At 38.7% G+C, this 23947-nt stretch overlaps 1 protein-coding gene across 2 annotated transcripts in view; it reads left to right on the forward strand.

The window, feature by feature from the left end:
* Positions 1-21834: 21834 nt before the first annotated feature.
* Positions 21835-23947, forward strand: part of FHIT (fragile histidine triad diadenosine triphosphatase) — a 527985-nt gene continuing 525872 nt past the window's right edge. Inside the window, exon 1 of one of the 2 annotated variants that reach the window (XM_066558122.1) lies at positions 21835-22113. The gene's annotated coding sequence lies outside the window, so the exon portion shown is untranslated. The remainder of the gene's footprint in view (positions 22114-23947) is intronic. The other variant, XM_066558121.1, reaches the window with a different exon arrangement.

A 23947-nucleotide genomic window follows, 5' to 3' on the forward strand; every position in this document is an offset into this window, starting at 1 on the left:
ATTTCTTTCCTGGAAGACCTGTGTTTTAAAAGCAAGTAGGAATAAAAAAGAAACTCTCTCAGCTTGCTGAAAGCTTTTTCTTTAGACAGTCATGCCTTGCATACATATGGTTGCACCTGCGAACACTACAGGAATATTTGTGCAGGCCTGTTGAAAAGCTGGCCATAAAAGTAATTTTCCCCAAAGCCATGGCTATAAAAAAATTATCTTTCCAGAATTTTACATGTTTTCAAATATGTTTTTATTTCCCTTACTTATTATTTACTGTCATTCTGCCTCCCCTCCCACCCTACACAGCACCAAGGCTATGCTTGAGAGAAACACAAACATTCTCCCATGTTATGATCTGATGTTATAATGTGTTCTAATACTGAAATAATAAATGAGAAATTAGTGCCAGTAGTACAAAATATCAGTACACAACAGGAAAAACCACATGAGCGATGGCAGAAAGGGAAGTATCTCATGTCTGCTCAGTGGTAATTGGGAATTAATTGGGCACTTCTGCTGATCATGTGCCTGCCTATGGCAACTGAGTCTGAGCTTCACTTTTCCACCCCTTGGCTGGTTTAACACTGATACAGCACCATTGTGGCATTAAGACCAACTGACATTGGTCAAAATGAGGGCAAAGTTAAGCCTCCTCTACCTAAATATCATCCAGTTGGTCTTCTTTTCCTCACAGCCTCTATCTTTTCTCTGCCTGTGGCCAATTAGGTAGGAGGCTTCTTGTCCTTCAGGGCAGAACATTTAATTTGTTGTTGCTGTTCTTCTTGGAGTTTCAGCTGTCAATCAGCTTCAAGCTGATTAACTGCCAGTTATGGCCCCAGAGGGCCAAAATGCAGAGAAAGGCCATGTTACCATTTGCACTTCCATCATGAGAATCAGGAGTTTATCACATTAATAAGATTATGATAAGAAGAATGCTATCCAAGCATGATAAATTCTAATGTCTTAGGATCCACACTGTTGGACAGTACAGCCTTTGTCTTCATTCATGGACTTGCTTTACAGCACTGCTGAGAGACTCTACTGTACTCCTCAGCAGAGACACTTGCAATGTAAATAGCAGGACAGACAAAAGAGAGGAAAAAGCGGAATCTTCATTCTAGTCAGGCCTTCTGGGTCTCCATGAGATTAAATGATCTGTCCAAGGCTGCACAAGTAGTCTGTGGCAGTGGCAGTTTTCTGTATTTTACAGTAATTTGTAAACCTCTGTGCTACACAACCAACAGGTTTTCAAGTTGCCTTTTGATCTGTATTTCATACCAAGATCTTTTGCCTCGAAATAAGATCATGACTACTCAACTCTGAGGAATTTTGATGCCTTTTACAGTAGTTATCACACCTGGGAAATACTGAGCAGTTTCATTTTCTGATTCATCTCCCTCACAGTTCTGCCCATGTGGACTGCAGCACAGTGGTGGGACACCAATTTACCCTTCATGCATTCTCCCTGGCTTTGAAACCTATTGGTGCAAATGGGATTCTGTCTTTTTTCTTCTGGCATCTGTGATTCTGATACTACTCAACAGGAGTCAATGATCCTTTGTAGCAAAAAAAAAAAAAAAAAAAAATTAACCTCATCTATAACAGGACTTTTACAAAGATAGGAACACCGATAAAGTTAAGGACTAAGAGTAGTTTTGAAAGTTTATTTGGTAGACACAAAGCAAAAAATTTCAGAAAAGTCATGTATGCTGAAAGACTGCTGATTTCAGGAAAATTGTGCAAAGTAAATTTCCCCATTCACTTCTCTTTCATGTGAGGGGTAAGGGAATAGACAAAGTCAGAAAGGACTAAAACTATCCCAGATAATTCAGATGAAAGCAGCTTAACTGTACAGTTGACTAGGAAGTAGAAATTACTGTAGTTGGACAAGAAAAATCCAGAATTATTTTGGTAGTTGCATGGACTGCACTGAGAATGTTTGGGAATAGCATCCATAAGGTGCTAAAATGCTCTAATAAGCCAAATGTGTATTTGGGTATGTCGGAAAATCTAAGAAAACTAAGAAAAGGTGGTTACACATATGGGGCAATGCTAGCATGACAGATGGTATTTGTTTTATTTATGTCTTCACAACTGTGTTTATGTTCTTTCAAGAAGCCTGTCTGGGTGGAGTCTTGCAGAGAGGTTGTACAGGCTCCTTCCTCAGGGAAGCTGTTGAGTGTGTTGAGACAGCAACAATTCCAGGCTTCATGGGGACAGTAAAAGAGAAACAGAATGAAGAAGATGGCTTGAAGCTCATGCAAAGACACTGCAGAGATGAGGAGGGTGAAACCAGGCAAATCTCACAATAGGTGCTCCCTTCCAAGCAACAACAGAATTTCCTCAGTGACTCAGGAAGTCATGGAGTTAACTGGGAGCACCCAAACAGCTGCAAGGACAGAGGGACCTGGGACAGCTGTGTCCAAAACATTGTAATGCAGCTCTGTCTCCCCCAGCTGTTTTAAATAGTTTTTAATAAAAAAATTTCACTTCCAGGTTTTCTTCAAGTAAATGTTGGCTTTTCTGAATTTAAAACCATTCTGTCTGCACTAGGTTGAAGGTCTAGGCACATCAAGTGTAGTGCTTGGTTGACTCACTGTCCTGGCAACAGTCAAAAAATAAAAAGCATGAAGGCAACCTAATTTAATGCAAACACCTATTATATGTTGTCAGATTTCTTGGGAAAACAGAAAGTACTGGAAATTCTCTATGATAATGAACCATTAAATTAAAATTTTGGTCTTTAAACCTTTCTTTTAAGAACAACAAATTGTATTGAGAAAAATATATACAGTAAATAAGATGCTTCAGGAAAAGACATGCTCTCCTAACAGCAATTGGTTTTTTGCCAGATGTTGAGCTTTGGCTCAAATAAATCTTCTTTTAGAACATAGTTCCATCTCCAGGAACTAAGTTTCTGAGCACACCACTAAGGTATTGCTTTTTCTTTTCAGTTCTTCAGATAACTGCTTCAGGTGCTTTTGGCTACAGTAAAATAGAGCTCCTCTATGGTGAAAAGATTTTGGTTTTATTTTTCAAGCCATTCCCTGGAGAATGGGATCATTCAGATGTCAGTTCCTGTTAGGTAAACAGCACATCTTAGACCTTAATGCAGAAGTCTCTCATTGCTACCACTGCATAGAGGATAATGCAAGCAATTTATACTTTCCATTTATGTTAATAGTGACTTATTAAAAATTCATCTGAACAACTGAAGCTGGTAGAATCCCCCTGAACACTAAATAATTAATAAGTTTTCCACAAAGGTGACCTAGGCTCAGCATGCAATATGTATTTTTTTGGCTTAGCATGGGAATTTCTTGTTCCCTACCAGAGGAAATAACCAGTGTCCCTACGCCAGTGCCAGGGAATAACTAGATATTTTCCAAATCTACATTATTGAATTAGACACTGCCAAATGTAACTGATGGTAAATGCCAAGGAGAGAAAAAAATTATTTCTTAATCTCCATTCTCTTCTGACACTTCCCCCCCCCAGAACATTGCAGATGTCGGGCTGGCTCTGTGCTTCAAATCCCTCTGCACAAAATAGAGTGAGAAGCAGCACTGGGGTTGCTACTACCTTCTATCTGGTGGTCAACAGTTAGAGCAGGAAGGATATGAAAAATACAGGCTCAAATTTCATTTTAGCTTCAGCAGATTTTAAGACAGATCTTCATCCTTCTCTTTTCCTGAAGCCTGATTGATTTTGAGAGTTGATTTCAGTTTTGACTGCTATAATTTCTATTTAATTAATATACTTATTTCAAATATCTAAAGTCATTGGAGAAAGCATCCAAGACTCCTCATTTACCAAGTGAAAAGAGAGATTTCATTTGCAGTGACTTTTTAAGCCTCTCTCTTAATACAAATATATTGAATTTTCAATTAATAATCTTTTTTTTTTTCTGTGCAGTGTGCTGTGAGTTCAAGAGACAAGTATTCTCTCTTAGAATAATCAATAATTGGGTTTTGAGGACAACATGACGGAATTTGCAGGGTCGAGTCACTCAATATGGATCTGTCACATCTCCAATTCGTGCATTCAAATATTTCAGCAAAATTGAGACAAACTCTGAACTCTTCAGCACTGGCAAAAGGAATTTCTGATCATGATCAATTACTTCTTGGATGTTTATGATCATGGTCAATTACTGCTGGACAAGTTTTGCAGTTATAGACTCCAAGTGGTAACTGAAGAGTGACTCTGAGGATTAAATGTGGTCTGAGTCTAAACTCTCTCTTAGTCACCTCTAAAGAGGTGTCTAAGGCCAGTGTAAGCACTTTAGAAGACCTTGCTCTTGCTGAATTGCTCTCAGGTGAAAAATTAGGTCTGTAAAAAAGTGTAATTCTGTGCTTTTCATAAGCCATGTATGAGTAAATCCAATAGTTCCACTTGTACCAGCTGACAAAAGAGGGACACCTTCAATTCAATTCTGTAGAATGAGAATTATAAATTATTGAACTTTTTAATATATTATAATTAGAACAATGACTAAAAATTCAGTAATCTTAATGAGCAATGAAGGTCTGAAGTCTGTTAAAACTTTACAAAACAGTACTGACTTTTATAGCTGTGAAAGTTAAATTATTTGTGCAAGTGGGATTCTAAGGTACTGATCAGCAAATCCAATCCTCCAGTGTTACCTTTTCTCATTCCATAAAACTTAAGTATCCATAGTCCTTTCACAGAAATTTAAAAAATGAACATGGAAATGTATTTCCCCTTCAAAGAGGCTTCAATTACTAATTTTGCTGGTTTGATAGAGCAAGGATAGTGAAGTAACTCAGTGCTGAATCTGAGCCTGCCACAACAATCAGTGTTTTTGGACTGCCAGACAAATCAGTCCTAACAGCATATGTTCATTCCAGAGTCTTGACAAGTCTACAAGGATGCAATACATATTTTCTTACTGTTACCAACTTCATGTCAATCACCAAACACATGAAACTGTAATGGTTACATATTTGAGAGGACACATATCCAGCTAAGAAGGACTGGAATATAAAATAAAAAATTTGTTAGTGTAGAAAATTATGGCACAAAAAAAAAATCTGTTGGGCTGAGGGCTGTTAGAAATAGACAAAAAGAGGCCACTGGTGAGATTTTAACATTCAGACTAGCAGACTCCCCCTATTATAACCTATTTATCAGGCACAGGAAGAATTTATCTGCTTAGCAAAGGAAAATAATTTTTATTTGTTTCTCATATAACCTGGATTTTAAATGCCTCTGTGACAGTTCTGTCTCCTGGTCTTGCTACTATACAGCAACCAAAAAAAAAATATATAAAACTATAGAACTTATATATTGACAGTGTACTGTTTCTATAAAGGGAATTGGTTTCAGTGACTTTAATGCTCCCTTAGAGCTCCCTTCATCAGTAGAGTGGCCAATGGAGCTACACAGCTCTCCAAGAGAGACCAAACAGTAACCTGGGTCCCCAAAAGAGAGGGACAGCTCCTGTGGAAAGTTTCTCTCCTGCTCCCCCCTTCAGCCCCTCCTTTGGACTGTGATTGTTTCTATGGGAGGAGAAACCAGAGGAGTCTGTTTGTCTCTAGCTGAGTACAAAGGTAACTTTAAAACCTCTGCCTCACCTTGAGTTCCATTCTATTACAGTGTCCTTGAAACATGTCAAGGAAAACAAGCCTAATGCCTCATAATTGCTCTGCTTCAAAGCATCTCTCATAAGCAGGAACTACCCTGACTTCCTGCACTGTGCCCTTCCAGGAGTGATAGCATCCCATATCTGATAAGGTAATCAAAGCTGACTGCAATACTGCAGGTGGAACTAGATTTTATACATTATGTCTTTTCATTAGTATTTTCTGTGTTGGCATTTTCCTCTTCCTGTGGATACATTTTAGCAAGTGTGTGTTTTTTTCCAATTCACTGGGATGATGACTTCAGGTAGTTATTGGAAATAGCCCTTATCTATTCTTTTTCTGGTCAGTATTCTGCACAAATTCTCTTTTTAATAGGTACTTCCTACTTCCTTATACAAGTCCAAATTACCTGTATTGTTGGAGACCCTGAATGTCAGTTGCTCCTAATTCAAATACAGTTCATATCCCTTGGTAAAAGACTGTGAATGCCCTGTGGTTCTCCAGCTATGCAGCCTTCCATTATATATCCATGGACTCATAAGAGTTGCACATCCTGATACTCCTGGCTGATGAGCAAGGAGACAAAGAGGAAACCATTTTACTTTGTCAGAAAATGTCTAGGTCTCAGAGTTATTATTACTGAGCCTACACTCTTTCTTGCTTGCTGTGAGAGGCAACATTTTTCTTTAAAGAAACTAACATCTAAACAGATGAGATAAAGGATTGAGAAAGGAATAATATTATCCATTTTATAGGTAAGTAACAAAGGTAGAGGGAAAGTGAGATACACTCCTGTGGTCACACAGGAGGTCTTCAGCACAGGCGTGTTCCAAACAAAGCCTTCACTCTTTGGTGAGGAGTCTGTGAACTGTGAGTTGCAAGGATGTAAAAGCTCTTTTGTTAAACCACAATTTCTCTTTTAAGCTACTTACAACAGGGCTTTTTATTGGAATCTTCTATGATTTAATTAATCATCTCCAGACTCATCATTGCAGATTCAGTACCTGTATTTTTATCGAGCTGGAACTGAGTTTGGGATTTTTTGGGTTTGTGAATGATGAAGCCTACCTGAATTCTTCCATGTTCTTTGTTGTGTTTTTATAAAAGCTCCCTGTCTCCCTGTTGCTGGCCAATGACCTTAGCTATATGGATATTCTGTTCCCCATGTGCAGCAGCTTGTGCACCCAGTGAGCAGAGTCCATGCTGCAGGTGCAGCCTGCACTAAACCTGGGATGAACTGTGAGTGTGGACTGAGTTCCCACTGAGCTCTGTATTGAGTGGAAGGAGTAAACCCTACCCCAGCCTATGAGGTTACAGTGTAACACTGCCCTTTAATCTATATTAGGGTCTCCCTGTCCAGCAAATGAATTGGTTTTCTCCAGGGTTAGGTCAGAAATGAGTGTGTAAATTGTTGGCACAATGAGGAGGCTTTGACTGAGATGAATCAACACAGAAGTGCAGCTAATGCTAATTGAATCCTTCCACTCAGCACAGGATTATTTTCAATTGGTTCTAGAATGGCCTTTTCCCCGACACAATCACAGATGTCACTAGGATTAGGAAAGGACAACCAAAGGACAACCATGAAAAGCTGCCTAATGGCATCATTCCCTTGTATTCCCTTCCTGGTTTGTCGCAGCTTTAGAGCATGGCCTGAAAATGACCTTTAGGGAGGACAAAAAAATTCCCAAACACCTTCAATAATTTGCATTGTTAGACATGATCTGAATCTGCAGGGGTTTTTCTGGTCCAGAGGCCAATGCTACCAGGGTCAGAAGCAAACATGGATCTGTTTCAGAATAGTTTTATTTGGGAATGGGGAGAGTCAGAGATAACTGGCAACATTTGATATGAAACAGACAAAACCACAACTGCACTTCTCAGGGAACAGTTTCTCTCTTGGATGCATGGTTAAAAATGGGACTGAATTTTCATGTGTGCTTATGATCCCCAGAGCAGGTCAGGGTCTTTCTAGGCTAGAGAAGCACACAACAGAAAAGCAGCCACAAAAAGCCTGCATCAGAGACAGAAATTACTTTTCTGCTCTAGGATTAAGTGTATTCATCACATCATCTTAGCTAGTAGTTTTGTGTCTTGGTTTCCTTTGTTTGGCTGCTTTGCGTGGATATTAAAGGATGATTTGGGGAGGAAGAAAAAATGTCTCTAAAGAAACAGAATAGAAAAAACCCTTTTGTTTGCAAGTGCACCAGACCTTAGAAAAGTATATAATCCATGGACCATTGGCACGATCAACTGTAATGTCTCCAAAAGAGCCATTGTGTTAATGTAGCTGATGAGCATGAGTATTGCCTCTGCATACTAGAAATTCTCATGAAAATTTAAGAAACATGAAGATAGTGGATAAGTGAAGCATATAGTCTTTGTAAAAATTGAGAACACAGCACTGTTTCATCAGAATGCAGAATAAACCACCAGCAAAATGTAACTTTAGCAGCATCTGATATTTTTTCTCAGATAAAGTAACTGATTTTTTGACAAAGGAAATGAAGCAGGTCTCATTCATCTGGACTTCATAAAAGGTTTTGATATAATACCATTTGGGAAATTACCAGTTAAGCAAGAGAAGCTGGGGAATAGTAGAGGAAATCTAAAGTAGGCAAGGAAGTATCTAAAGCAGGGATAACAATTTAAAGGGAAAGCATTGCAATGAAAAGAGCATGCTAATGGAGTTCTTCAAAGACTCATTTAATATTTTCATTAATGACCATGACACAGAAAGGAAAATGTGTTAATGAAATTTCCTCAAAACAGAAAACTGGGAGAGATAATCAATGTAGAAGAGGACTAGAATAACATGTGGGTCAACTTAGATGATTTAATGATCTCAGAAATACAAATAGAAGGGCATTCAATATTCCACACTGCAAAATCATGAGTTCAGAGATGAAAAAGAGAATTTTTGCTTTTAACTGGTGAAAGTCTACAAAGGGACACCACAAGACAACTGTAATGACTAATGCAAAATAGAAGAGAGAAAACTTCATCTTAGGATGCATCAGGAAGGTATGGGAAACAGTATTGCATTTAGACAGTGATGTAAGATCTGATCTTGAATATGACTGAGAATCACAGCCTGAAAGAACAGGATTAATAATGTGATTAAAGAAAATGTATAGAATTTCATTTGCCTAGTCAAAAAACCAAAGGCTGGAAAAGGTTCTGTTTAATGCCTGCCAAAAACGAAGAGAGGTAAACACCTGACATTTAAATTAAAAGTATTACCAATAATGGGAAGTTTCACATTGGCAATGCATTTGTTGTAGCTGAAAATTAGGAGATTTTGGCCATTGCAGGAGTGACATACCAGAACAACTTCCAAAAGGAATCAGTGTCAAACACCCAGTGGTCTCTGAAACAGGGAGTGAACATTTTGTCAATGGGATGAACAGGAGATAGTGGTGGCAGCTCCCAAGATGGGAATCCATTTGGATCCCAGCTGTGATCCTGTGCGATAACAGATTTTGAGCCGTGATCTTACTAACTAACCTCTGAGTGACTGATCCACGATCTTGTCACCTGGTCATGTGATTCAGACAGACTTATGTCACACCTTGTATCATCTGTATGAGGACTGGCATCGCTTTCCATCTTACTGAGTTATACTGGGGATGAACTTTTGTATACCAGGACTTCTGTGCTTTAAAACAAATGTGTAATTCTAAGTAATTTTATTTGCACCTCTCTTGATTGTTTCTTTTTATAATCTTTGTTCTTTAGCTTTTCAGTTTCTATAAATTCATAGCTAAATATTCTGTTTTATTGTGCAAATAATCTTTTTACTTCCAAATCTTAATCTGGGTTCAGTTTTTTGACACCCATTAACTTTTGATTTTATTCAGCAATGACTAAGACTGAATGACACTAACAAGGTAGACAGAGATGGACAGAGAGACAGAATTTAGAGCCTCAAAAGAGTATTCTGATGTTGCTGTGCATTAAATTATACACTATTAGTTACATTATGTGCTGTCACGTCCTGTATGGCAGAAAAAACTGGGAGCTTGCTTGAAATTCTCTGGTTTTTACCTTTTTCTGCTTCCAAGGATTTATCCCTCTTCAATCCTTTGGTACCTAACCTTTTTTCGGTGAGGTCTCAAAGATGTCTGTCAGATCCATCTCAGTCAGTTCCTTAAGATCCTTTGGTTGAATATGATTTAGATCTTCTGAATAATAAATATTTAAATTATCTAAATATTCCTTTACTTGCTTTTTATTAATTCTGCTGCTAGATATTCCCAAACCTCATTAATATTTATCTCACTGAGCTCCATGATCTCCTTTTCTTTTCTATTAAATATAGAGAAAAAATGTAAATGTTGAGCAATCCTTTTTCTCTCTGGCCAGTATCAGTTGACCTTCCTTTTGATTTAGGAGATATTTGTTTTCTTTTATCCATAGTGTATTTATTTTCTTCATGTCTTCTCCCAGGTTACTCCATTATCTTGAATTCTATTTTGTCCTCTCCCATCCTTATTATTTCTACATTTCTGTATTACAGATGTAGCTGCTTGTATTTTTAGCTCTCATTTATTGTGTTCTTTGCCTTCTGTCAGTTTGTAAATGGACAGTGTTGCCATATTTACGACTAAGGGATTTTCTGTGTAGAACTTGTAGACTGTCTCATAAAAATACCAAAATATGTGCTTTATATATTTGTCATATATGCAGCTATAGAAGAATAGTGCCTGTTCATTTTTGCTAATTTGAAATAGTGGTATTAGAAGTAGCAACTTAAGGAGGGCTGATGGATGCAGGTATTTGGATATGAAAACTGTGTGATTAAATACTGGCATCAATGTAGCCTATGGAATTGCCATTGACTTCAGCTGGGTTAGGATTTTACTTGTATTCTGCATTTGTACATAGCTTTAACTTTAAACCCAGAATTAGACTGATGCCTTTAGCAGAAGTTGCAACACAGTAACATGATTCCTCTGCTTAAGAGCTTGCTGAACTGGACAATATTTTTCAGGTAAGAAATGTTTTCACACAAAGAACAAATTCATGTAGAATGAAGATGTTCCTATTTTAGAGCTTATGAACAACTTGAGTGAATCCTTCCTGTGCATTTGCTCAAAAAACAGTATCAAAATATTTATGGATAATCTGTTATTTAAAAATATCTGATATAGTCACAGTCCTATTTGCATAAGTGTTTTCCTGCAGTGCTCCATCCACAATATTCTTCAAAAAACAACTGAAACAATATTTTATTAATTATCATTAAGAAATAAAAACATCCTTAAATTGTGGCATTATGCAACCATAATTCAAAACTGGAAGGACTTCAGTCCTTCAGTTTTATTGTTGACATGACTTGATACAGGTTGCTATGTTTGAAGTCTGGGATAAGTCTTACAAAAATGCCTAAAATTACTATTGCTAGGCTATGACTACTCCCACAGTATGGGTGTGTATGTGCATAAGTGTTTTTTAAACAGTGATTACTCCACAGAATCAAAACTTGAATCATGTAGATATTTGGAGTATCACAAAAAACTTAGGGCTTGGGGAGGTTTTCTAATTGTAGGGAATTCTGCAGGACATGCAGCTGATGTTGATTCATGTTTGTGAGTGTGGCTGAAAGCCATGGTGCGACTATGGCACAGTGCGTGGCTGCAGGCTTGGCACTTAAGGCTCGTCTAGAAATACAGGCACCTTTTTCTCATCTGACTTTTATTTACTGGGTGTGAGCAGTTCTTTGAGCTGCATCATGAGTTTGTAAGGAATTTGCTTTCTTGTGTTGTGCAGTTAGAAGTCTCTCTATAGCAACAACAACAAGAATGCTCACTCTTTCAAGTTCTTTGTGCAGTTTCTTATTGCCAACTCAACAGACACGAAAATTTTGAATTTCTTAAAAATTAAGGCTTGCATGGAAAAAAAGACATTATTTTAATTTCACCAAAGCCACAGTTTGTTGTTAGTATCAGAGTTCTAGCTGTAGCTTTTTTTATTGTAAAAGCTATCTTAGTTATTTCATTCAGAATCAATAATGACAAATAAAACAAGCTCTTCAGACACTACATAAAAGGACAATATGCAGACTACATTTCAAAAAAGTCTGTTTTTACAGGTTATTAATATGGATTGAGATTACTGTATTTTTGTAATTCAGATTCCATCTGGTTTTAACTTATGCTCTAGAAAATGAAAGTTTAGATAGAGATCTTGTGTATTTGTCTTACTGGCTAGAGCTGCTCGGAGCTGTAGTCCTAAAAGAATGAATGTGAAAACTGACATGCAATGAAGGCTGATAAATAGAGATGCAACAGCATGAAAATTATAGTTATGAATAAAAGATTTATTCTCAACCCCATGATTTTTTGTATCATTTATAACATGATAGTATACAATTTTCCACTGTCACTTAGTCCATGCTTCCGGGATTCTTCACAGGAAAGGAACTGATACTTTCAAGTCAGAAATACCAGCAATTGTTCAATAGCTAAAACAGGCAGTTGCAGGAGAAATGGCCATAACAATGAGCTGGAGCTGCTCATCTGGGATAATTTTGTTTATATTGATCCCTTGCCAGTGTTTGCTCAGAATAAAATATCTTAGCTGGTTTGTAGTTTGGAAATAAATATAAATGTCCAAGGATGTATTGCCTTTATCCTCTCCCAAATGCTGGCGTGCCAGCAGGACACTTTCCAATTTGTTTGTCTTCTTTCTTAAGTATATAAAAGCCTGTTCATACCAAGAATAATTAAAGTAATAAACAGACATTACTGGGTCCAACTAAATAGCAAATGAATATTCCTAAATATTTACTAAAGGCCTATTGGAAAATGGCAGCATTATTCAAGTAAATCAACCAATATGGCCCCCACCATTAACAAATAAACATGTATGAAAAATGAACAGAATCCCCACTACTTTTCCACTGTTGTGCAGCTTTCACTCCATGATTGTCTCCAGTGTGGCAATGCATTAATGTTGAATTTCAAGCCTGGCAGCTGCCAGAGATTCTCTGTTCCCATAAGGGGAAGGAGTGGAAACCAAATGGTGCCTGCACTACCAGGTGCTCCTCTGCCACAGGTTCTTTTTCAGAGTATAATGTTTAAAACCTCAAATCAAACACTCTGCTCTGGTTCTGGACCATCATTTCTTCAGCTCACATCCATCCATTTCCCCCTGGAAAGTGAGATGTCTCATTGCTAAGCAAAGATGGGAGAAATTGATGCAGTTGAATTCTTACAAACCTTCTCTTGCAGATTCATATTGTATCTTACTGAATACTAAATACAAAGCAGATACAATTTATGCTCTGCAGTAAAATTGCACTAGGCACCAAATTTATTCTATGTTTATTTGAAAGTGGAAAATTTCACTATGATAAGCATTCTCTGATATTTAATACTATTCATGTTTGATTACAGAAACAGAGTATGGATTTCAAAGTTAAAACCCTCATTTCACTTGAGGTGTTACGCACAGCTCGTTACATGAGATACTGAACACAGTTTTGCACAAAATTATGAAAATCTCCTTCCTGCATGAAATTATTCAGGTTTTTCTCTAATTCATGGGAGACCATGTTAGATATGTCAGAGAAAGGTGATTTTCTAAAGTGAGTTGCAATACATACTTTAAAAGGCTTCTTCATATTCTAAGTACAAAACATATTCTAAGTCCAAAAAAGCTGAATGTGAATTTAACATGAAAATCCAGGTCAAATTTATCCCTCAGACTCCAGTAACATCTTTTTCACTGGTTTATTTTACTGAAATCATGGTACAGATATATGAACTTACTCTAAATCTTGAAAATTTTCATCAGATTCTGTTTGATTTAGTAAAATTTGTTTTCTGCACTGCTTAAGTTGATGTCACTGTACAAATATTCACATATCTCAGTATTCTTCAGGTATAATCCCCCATAGCACTCAAGTGGAATGTCTGCAGTTTTGTAATAGCAAAAATACCTGCACAGGGATAGGCTTTACATTTTATGCTAAATATATTAAAATTCAAATGATGTCTTGTGGTAAAGAGACTGAAACCAAGAGCTATTTATTAAATATTGCATAAAATTTTAGAGCAGTCAGAGCCAGATTCTGCTCTCTGTGGAGACAGATCATAACAAAGTGTAGAATTGAGAAGAAGGTATTAGGAAAAAACATGGCAACCTTCTTTTTCAGCACAATGAGATGTTATAATTTCACCTCAGTGCCCAAGGATAGGGTTGCACTCTTTCAAACACTGCAGCTGCAAGATGGAATAGTCTTTTACTGAGTTTCTAGATATCCTATTATCTATATCCTCTTCCCAATTTGTCTATTGTATTCTATGGTGTTACTAGATCCAACTGCATCCAGCTTTGTTTTTAAGCAGAGAGTACATTTTGGGGACTGAGTGAGGACCAGAGCATCCTTCCCCATCTTACAGGAATCATAAAATATATCAGCTAAGTAAAGCCTTTTTGCTTACTCACTGTGTGAGTGGAATGCCAATCTAGGTTAAAATTCTGCCTATATCTTATAGTCATTCTCCTCTACCAAATATAAAATTCTCCTCTAACAAAATGAAGGGATTTTTCCCCACCATTTATTTAGGGAAGCATACTACATTGCATTTAAATATTCCTGTGTGGCCTCACGTCTGTGAGACTGAGACTGGAATTTATCTGAACGTTTTTGTTGCCATTCTGTTGGCAATCAGTCCAGGCTTGCTGTCTTGCCAACTAAGGGATCTTAATAGTACTGTCTGTTTCTTGAGTAGCACCATTTTTCTCTGTATTGCTCTATTTGTCTCTCATGCTAATTCTGCTTTGCTTAGAAGTTTCTTGTGATAGGAATGCACTTTTGCTTTGTACTCTAATATTAAAAAAAAAAAGGTATGAAAGCAAAACAACAATTTACAGATCTTTGTGTTTCTCTATTGAATTATTATGTTCTAGAAGACAAGTGGTTTCATAATGAATCCAGTTGGGAGGCATATAAAGGACTAATTTGAAACCTCAAATATCTTGGTCTTTCCCTGGAATCTAGCAATATAGCTTTTGATTCATTCATGCAGCCTGTATTTTTATAAGGTTAGTCTCAGCTGGTTCAGCTCACTTCTAAACACTTGCTAGGGAGCCCACAGCAGCCACAGCCACGGCGTACTGATGAAGGAGTCAGCAGAGTGGCAGCCTTCAGTTACTTACTGTGAATCCTCCATAAACCCAGACCCCTTCAGATTCTCCCTCTCTCCAACCAGCAGCAGTGGCACTTTACTGATAACCCAGTTTGGAATGCCTTCCTTTCCCCAAAGGAGTGGTACAGCTGAGAATGAAGTGACGAGACTGTGCTGAGACTGTGAGACAGTGAGACTGAGTGCTGTGAATTTTTGTCAGTCTTTGCACAGGGCCATGCCTGCTTTTAGTGCTGCTTTCCTACTTGCAGACTTTATTCCCAGATTAATGCCAGAGAAAAATGATCGTGGTCTTCTCTTAGTCAATGAACACCTATTCAAAACTCCTTGGGTTTCTTATTGAAAGAAAGGTAAGGCAGGGTCATATGTGCTTTATTAAAACTCCCAAATATGAAGAAGAATACATATTACCTGAACTAGTAGTGATCCTAAACCAATGTCAGAAAACAAAAAGCATATGGATGTCCAGGTAATGCTTAAAGTAATAGTTTTGACACATTCTGAACAGGGTTGAGAAAATTGTTTGGCTACTGCTGACAAATAAAGAATTTTCCAGGCCACATTTGTGATTTATGTTGGTTACGAAGTGGCATCAAACCCAAGTTTCTTAATGTCCAAATCATAATTGTGATATCTGATGTGAAGCTTCTTCCTGCAGAAGTCATTTACACTGACTGAGTTTGAATTGGTACTGGGTATTTGGCAACTCCAGTGTGGAGGCTCACTCTGCCCTCTTAGCAGTGCCAGGATATTTACAGAGACAGCTTGCCAGGTCAGAAAGGGAGGATCACTGTTGCCAGTTGTTCCCAGTGCCTTATCTGACATGGGCAGCATGGCACAGGGCCAGGGAGAGACTGTGCTGCTCTGTGCACTCCTTCCCCACCTGCAGCTCCAGGATCAACTGTCCTTGCAACTGTTCCCAATGATCTTGAGGAACACTGGTTTGATGACTCCCATTTACCAAAAGTACTGTAATAATATCAGTTCCTTATGACTTAAAAGGTCAGAGTATGCTGCAATAAAAATTACTATGACAGGGTATTTTAGAACAGTTTAAAACTTGTTCCTGTGTTTTCTAGCTCCTCTCCTTTGCTGACTGCATAGGTGCTCCCAGAGGTAGGTGTAGACACAGTTTATGAAACCTACAGTCACTTTCAAATCCCCTTATCCCCCTGAAAAAAGCATTTTCCAGAGAAATCAAACAAAAATAAATCTAAAAATATCGGAATATCCCTTACCTACTCAAAAGAGAGCATAAAAAGAAAAACACAAAATATTTAAGCTATCAGGAGTGTGGCTAGCTTTCTGAGTTTTCTGTGGCCTAGTCAAGATTGCAACTGCATTTAAATAGCTGCTGGCACAGCTGTTTCAACTACTGAATGTTCTTCACAAGCATAAGAATTGTCAAAGGATAAGTTACATTTTTGTCAATACTTTATCATCCTGTTCTCAAGGTAAATTTCCTTTGGGTAATCTATGGATTCAAAGGACAAGCTCTAAGATAGGCCAGCAGAATTTGATTAAAAACAGTAACTGATTTAAATCAGTTTATGTGATTTAGAAAAAAAAGTTCCTTAAATGACATTGTGTACATGACATATGGAAATTTTAGCAGCATTTCTCCATAGCTATACTGAGCCCTTCAACATTAGTCCACCAAGCAATTTAAAATATATTTGAGCAAACCTGTGATTGGTTTTGTTACTTCCAGTGAGATGCTTACAAGACAAATTTAGTGCCTTTTTCTCTGTAAAACAGAGCTCTAAATCAACTTACCTTATCAAATCTTCAGAAGAAAAAGATAATTTCAAGCTTTCAAAATGAAACCCCTTCATGTAAAAAATCTTCAATTTTATGTAAGTTCTGTAAATCCCTATGGACCATATTTCTCACCCCGAGCTTGTCTGTAAGACTAGGCCTAGGTTGCCAAAGACCAAAGATTGTAGCCATGCTTACCTGTGCTGTTTTAAGAACTGTGCCTGTCCTGCAACTCTCCTGCCTTTAGCTTCTTCCTTCCTAGTAAAACACAAAACTTTAATATACTCAGTATATCTTGAAAATGTTTTATAATTTCTTTGGACATGGCATGTCAAACCAAGTGCCAAAACAAAAGCAATTTTCCCTTGACTTTGCAAAAATGTACTCCACTTTGATGTATGCCTTTGACAGTGTCACAATATGAATATTCTTTGCATTAATATTCCCATCTATTGTTTAACAACTTCTGTAGGTAATGTATGGGATGCTCAACCTTTTCTTTTATATTTAATTATTGTAATATGTCTTTTAGTTGCTCTGGTTCCTTACAAAATTGCCTAGCAGATTTTTAAGGTTAAATAAGTTTTCTGTTGTACAGGAAAGCTTGGTGGGGTTTTTTTGTTTTGTTTTGTTTTGTTTTTCTGTTTGGTTTTTTTTGGTGATAAAGATCTAGTTCTTTTTGTATTAAAATGCTCTAAAGGTTTTTGTTGCTCCTTTAGTTAAATAGGCACCATGTACCATCTTTGTTTTCATGCATCGCAGAAAAAACTAAAATAAAACCAGAAACAAAGTGAAAATATTTACTGTTGTTTTTAGAAAAAGTGATCATAAGAGTAAAGTAAATACTGAAGTCTTTGTGTATAAACCTATTTGCTTTTCTGCCTTTAAAATTTTAACACTTTGTGTCCCTTGTGTAAACTGAATATCTTCAGTTACCAAAAATATTTGGGTAAAAAATACATTAAGGAATTTCACTGCTCTTTAGTTTCAAACCACAAAATTGATTTACTTGAAAGAGAAGTTTTCCAGCATCAGAAGACAAAGATTGGTCTTCATTCAAAAGTACAATGTTAACAATCTAAGGAATTACCTAATTTATTTAGTCTGTACTGATTAACTTCGTTCTTGATGGAGACAGCTGCTATTGCATGTGATGACAAATGAAGCTCCCTGCTATGTTGCAAAGTTTTCTGACTAAATTGGCTGGTTTCCTAATAGTCTCAATGGCCACAGAGAGCATGGAAAAGGAAACAGATGAAAGAAAGACTTGTGGTGTTTTTTAGGGTTTTTTCTTCTGTTCTTAAAATTTGAATTCAAATTATCAAGCTGTGTTGATTTGAAAATTGGTGTTTATATTTTATTAATTGTATTGTGTGCTGTGACACATCTGTGAACCTACAACAATTAACCAGCTTATTTTTCCAAGATATGAGTGTTGTTTCAATTATCCTTTTGAAATTTTATTTGTGGCATGCTGTAATTATACCTTGCACATACATTTTGTAAAGTTTCCCATTGAACAGAGAAACTGTGCATTGTGTTGGCAAACCCCAGCTTGTTGTGTTTGCTGTTTTAAGCGTGTGCTGTGAAAGCTGGTCCTTGTGTTCCAAAAGTAAATTGGACACAGCTAATTGCACCTACAGCTGGTGAGCAGGTTCAGTGAGTGCTGATTTCTGGAGGGAAATGTGCCTCCACTCCTCATGCCTAGATAGAGCTTTGATGTGTTTCATTATTGGCAGGGGTAGGCTTCACTGCCACTGCTTCTTATGGGAAAACAGAGCATTCTGTACTTGTTGGTATAAACCCGGAAATGTTTTTCTGTTTTGAATGAAGACTATTTCTCATTACTGTCTGTGAAAAACTCACTTCCCAAAACCCTGAGTGTTGAAACTTATTCTGAAAGTAAAAGCAACCTTACACTCTTGTGCTGTTTGTAGAGTCCTTCACTCCACAGAGAGGTACAACACCTAACACAAAGAGAGGCTGCAGTTCTGTGGTGAGCTGCAGCTGCTGAGGTAGGGAAGAGGAGAGTCCAAAAAAGGATGTGGTGTTATTATTGAAAATTCAGTCTCTTGTGGATGCCTTGTGGATGCAGTTATGGGAAATGCACAGGGTGTAAACTCAGCAGACATCTGGTGGTGACAAGCTACCAGAGAGGAATTAAGGGCCAACTTCTCAGAAGGAGCTGTTTTGGTTAGATGCAGTATCATTGTTACTCTGCCAGATACATGAATATTGTTCCTGGTTTTGAGAAAAAATGACTAAAAGCAAGTTAGAAGGAGCAGCCAGTTGGTCTTAAGTAGCTGATGTGTTGACAGTGGAAAATACATTGTGGCTTGAAGAAGATACTTAGTGAGAGTAAGCCTGCATCAGTAATTAAGAAGTTGCCACGAAAGTGAAACTGTGCATGAAAACCCAAGGCCCAGCCTCCTTAGAAAAGTGCTAATCCCACACATTACAATCTCTGCATCCCACCTAAATAAAACCAACAAAAGATAGCTTTAGAATTGAATGCTAAAGGAAGGAGTGAAAGCTTCTTTAAAAATCCTATGATAGTTTGCTGATTTTCTGATTCTACACACTGAGATCTCACAGAAGCTTTTGGATTGTGAATTATATAATTTCACACAAAAGAAGTAAATACACACTTTAAATTGCACAACCCAGCAGAAAGAGACTATGAGAAGAATCACCTTGTTTTATGACAAAACTGCAGATTTCCATTTACTTATACCATTTGTACTTCTTCAGAACTACTATGTTCCTACTTCTTGGATACACAACAGATACTGAGGCAAAACACAATAGAAAGTTTGATTGAAAACACATGCTATGTAACACCACATATTAAGGCTTTTACTTTAATATAATTTAAGACAGTCCATATTGGAAAGCACAGAATTCATTAAAAAATAAATACAATTACCATGCATCACAGAGGAAGAGAGATTCTCATGTATTATTTTGCAGGTAAAACACCTTTTATAAGGATTTGACTTACTGAAACTTTGAAATTGGCAAAGTCAAGATATTAAGAGCTCGTGCTCCTCTTAGGATTAGAGGGAGGAAAAATACTTTCTGTGCTAGTATAAAGTAGCTCAGTGTAAAGGAACAAAGTGAACTGCCCCATCAAACAAAGAAGCAGCAGTGAGCTAAAGGAAAAGGAATGTTTTCCTGGGATCTCTATCAGGCTTTTCTTCAAGAGATTTCATGCTCAGCTGAATGTTAGAAGCAGATTATCTACAAACACACTTTACTTCTGCTTATGTATTACATTTCCCTGTTAATAATAGAATATTAAAGCTGTTTTCTTGGTAAGCCAATGCTTCTGATGTAGCAGTAGCCCACCTCTTTGTGTGTCTCTCACATATTTTAGCAGCTGCAAGTATTTATTTAATACATAATCTCTGGTTAATGACAGGGGTTGCAGAGGTAGAAGTGGAGAATTATGGCTAGAGCTATTCAAAGAGATTAGAATTTGTAGTTTGTTTTCAACAGTGTTGAATAACATTCAGGATTGTTTGTTGGCGGTGTTTTTCTGTTGGTTTTAAAACTTTGTGACATATTTAAGCAGATTTTCTGATGTGCTGCTTTACTGAAGTGTCTGCTTTCTCAGCATATATTTCAGTACAGTGTTTTCACAGTATCATAAGCATGTGCTTGGAACAACAAAACTGTCTTAAATTTTTATCTTTTCATGTTGACCTTAAAAGAGGAAATGTTTTTGAACATTTTTTTAAAATGTTGAGTCAACAAGAGACAACTCACATAAAAGAAGTGTATTTTTCATGAGGGTGTGATGGGCACATCATCTCACAAAGCATTCCTTGACTTGGATGGATTTCCATCTGCAAATGGCAGTGAAATTGTGCATATACAAGTCTGATGGTCTTTGCTTTTACTAATTATATGGTCTCCTTAACAATTAACAACAGTAAAACATGCCAGGAAGGGGAAAGTGTGATCAGTAAGAAAGAAAGTGACCCTGTGATGGCAAAAAACTTCACTTTTACTAGGTAAGGGAATTGCTCCCACTGTGTTTGCTTTTCTAAACAAAATGAGTGGTCAGGATGTTTCTCAGGATCAAGTGCATATAGGAGGAGCAGCCACTACTGGATCCTCAATTGCTTAATCCTAGAAGACAGGTGTACACACTGTAAAAGGGACATATCCAGGGTAGCTTTGCAGACAAATGTCTCAAGGGACCTGTTGCTGTGCAGTGTCACAAAGGGCTGACAAAATGTATAGCAGCAGGGAGAATTGATGCTGTCACTTCAGCACAGAGTGGTTTTTGGGATTAGACAAGGGACTTTGCAGCATGGGAAGTACAGACACTAAGACATAATGCACAGCACTGGCATCAAAAGGCAGTCTTGGTGTTCTATTGGCATTCAGTAGTAATGACACTTGATGCCACATTCATGGGTTGGTGACATCTTCAATGTGAGTTTACAGGATAAACTATGACAACTGCAGTACTGGTCATTATTTGTGGCAGTGTTCATTAATGCAGCAGTAGAAGTGCCTTGCACTAATTTTTAGTGGTACTGGCTCCAGCAAATACATCCAACATGTTCTTTAGTACATAAAATAAAGTTCAGGGTTTGGGCTTGAGCTCAGCATCTCTGATTGCTTGAAGTACTGTTAGTAATGTTCAGCAACTTCGTTCCCCAGCAGGGGATATACACTAAAGTAGCTGTGTGAGAGTTTTCTTGGGTACCAAACAAGACTCTCAACAAACCAAAGACCCATTGGAAACCTGGCTTTCTGCTATAAGACCTTGTCTTCACCAAAAAATCTCAGTCCAACTAAACAAAAGCAAGACACTAACCATGCTTTTTTCCTTTAGGAAAAGGGTGGAAGGAGAAATACTTAATGGCAGAAGCTGATGATGGTGCTGGACGTGCTGCTCTGGAAGGAGCCGCTGCTACAAAGAGCCCTGTGTCTCCAATACTGAACTGAAGGAGCTTCAACATCCGTGTCTGTGCAGGGAATTCAGCACTGCCTGCATGGAAACACAGACTGATAGTCTCACTGTTGCTACATAGAACTAAAAATTAAGGCAAGATCAGAGCAAAATGGAAGGTATCATCCCAACTCTTGTCTCCAGCAGGGTCTACACCAGATACGCAGGGCAGCAGCACAAGCACAGCACACACTGTAACATCACTTGTAATGGTGGGAGCCACTCGTATTGCCAAGGGAAGCGTCCACACAATTAACGAGTGAGGCTTTTCCCTGCGGGCTCCCCTCGGGCACGGCTGGCCCTGAGCACGGCGCTCCTGCACGCCCCGGGTGTCCCTCACCTCCGGGAGGGCTGGCACCGCCGGGGCGGCCACCGCGGCCAAGGAGCCGCTCGCCCCGCGATCCCCCTGTGCCCGCCACAAGCGGGGAAACCGGCGACAGCGAGGAAAATAGGCGATAAGGAGGAAAACAGGCGATAAGGAGGAAAATAGGCGATAAGGAGGAAAATCGGCCATAGGCAGCACAACCGGCCGCAGCCCCTCAGCCACCGTCCCAGCGGGCCCTGAGATCGCGGCGACCCCGCCTCCCGGCCGTGCGCCACCCCAGGCGGGGCTGCGCACGCGTGTCACCGCGGGACTGTAAGTCTCCATTTTGTGTTAATTTCACCCTCGTGTCCCTGTCCCCGCTGCGGAGCGCTCCAGCGGGAGGAGCGGGCGGCGGGCGCTGCCGGGGAGCCCCAGGGCAGCGCTGCCCGCTCCCTGAGGCGGTGGCGGTGCCGCTCCCGTGCCCTCCGCGCCCGCCGCCCCCTCACGGCCCCGCCATCCTCCTGTCCCTCCCCTCCGGCTATTGAAATACCCTCGTGGGGACGTTTCGCGCTAATTAAAATTGTTTTATTTGCCCCTCGTGGCGGTGCTGCGGTCTCTCGGTGAGCGGCAGAAATAGAGTGTGTTATAGCAGATTTATTAATTCCCATGCTCAGCAGAACGCAAGACATTGCAACAGCCAACCCATGCTTGGATCACTGAGACTGAGCAGTCGCTGAAGTTTAAATTTCTGCGTAAGGCAGTAACGCTTAAAACATTTCAGAAACCTTGCGTGCTTTGTCGAAGTGATCGATCAAGTGCTTTTATACCAGTTCCTAAATGATTTTAGCTGAACCTGGGTAGGCTGCATGACTATACCGTACACTAGATAAAGGTAGCTATGTTTTTTGAGGATAGCATGTGTCCAAAGAATAGATTAACATTGAAGATTCCTAGTAACCCATTTCAGAAATTAATAAAATCCAGATTAAGGACAAGAAAAACCCCCACTCCCTACCCCCTCCCTAAAATAGTTTTCTTGTTCTTGGCTGTAGGATGGAACCTAAAATGTGAGCTCAGGGATTTTTAGCTAAAAGTTTTGAGAGAAAGAATTATTTTAGGTTTAATTTTTTTTGAGGGTGTAGTGTAATCTTAAAAAGAGTAAAATACAAAGTTCAGCTCAAGGAGCAATTGCACAGTATGTCCACCTGTAAGCAGTTTTTAAAGTACTTAACTTTTGAATGTTGGCTGCTAGTGATTCAGATAAGACATTACAGAACATGTGCTAAGATGTTAATTTTAAATTGAGTCACTGAAATGTCTAATGGAAAAATGGCATTAAATATTTTGTCTTTCTTTCTCAGGACACGATGTCTCATCTCCAATAAATAGCAGGTCCCCGTATTTCATAACCTACATTCACATTTCCTTTCAAATGCAGTTTTAGACATTCTGAATAATTTCAAGTATTTGAACAACAGGAGAGTACTTTTCCTATCTTTAAAAGTTACATTTTGTGCACTGAAAAATTCAAGTTAGGTGGGGATGGCACCTCACCCATGCCCATAGAAACCCTTCCTGCACAGCCCTCTGAGGGACAAGGAGACAGCACCAACAAAACCACTGAGCTGTGCACGGAAACCATGCAGACAGCTCACACTTCCATGAAGCTGGAGTTTGGATAAATTTGGGATTAGCAGCCTACACCCTCCTGTTACCACTGCAAGCAGCCTGGGGCTAAGGCTGGTTCAAATGAGAAAGATGTGGAGGAAGCCATGTTTGGGTAGATTTGTGTTCCCCTGGGGACGCCTTTTGCAGCTGCAGTGTGCCTGGAGCTCTGGGTTTTGTGGTTTTCAGAAGCATAACCCTTGGTGTAACCCTAACCCTAACCCTAGGCAGTAAATGCAGCCTTGGGCTAAGGCTGATTCCAAGGAAAAAGCCATGGGGGCAGCGATGTTGAGGGAGGTTTAGTCTATAAATCCCACACTGGTTTTATCCTGTGTTTGCCTTAGTGCCAAGAAAAGCTGAATTTAGTTTACTTGCCAATTTCACCACTTACTGTGAAACCTTTCATTTATTTCCTTCAGCTTGATTTCCTTTTTTTTTTTTTTTTTCCATTTTGGGCCATTTTGTCAGAGGTGCTGCTAGTTTCATTAAGTGGGAACTATTG

The sequence above is a fragment of the Molothrus aeneus genome, chromosome 12, assembly GCF_037042795.1.
Source record: "Molothrus aeneus isolate 106 chromosome 12, BPBGC_Maene_1.0, whole genome shotgun sequence".
Taxonomy (NCBI): domain Eukaryota; kingdom Metazoa; phylum Chordata; class Aves; order Passeriformes; family Icteridae; genus Molothrus; species Molothrus aeneus.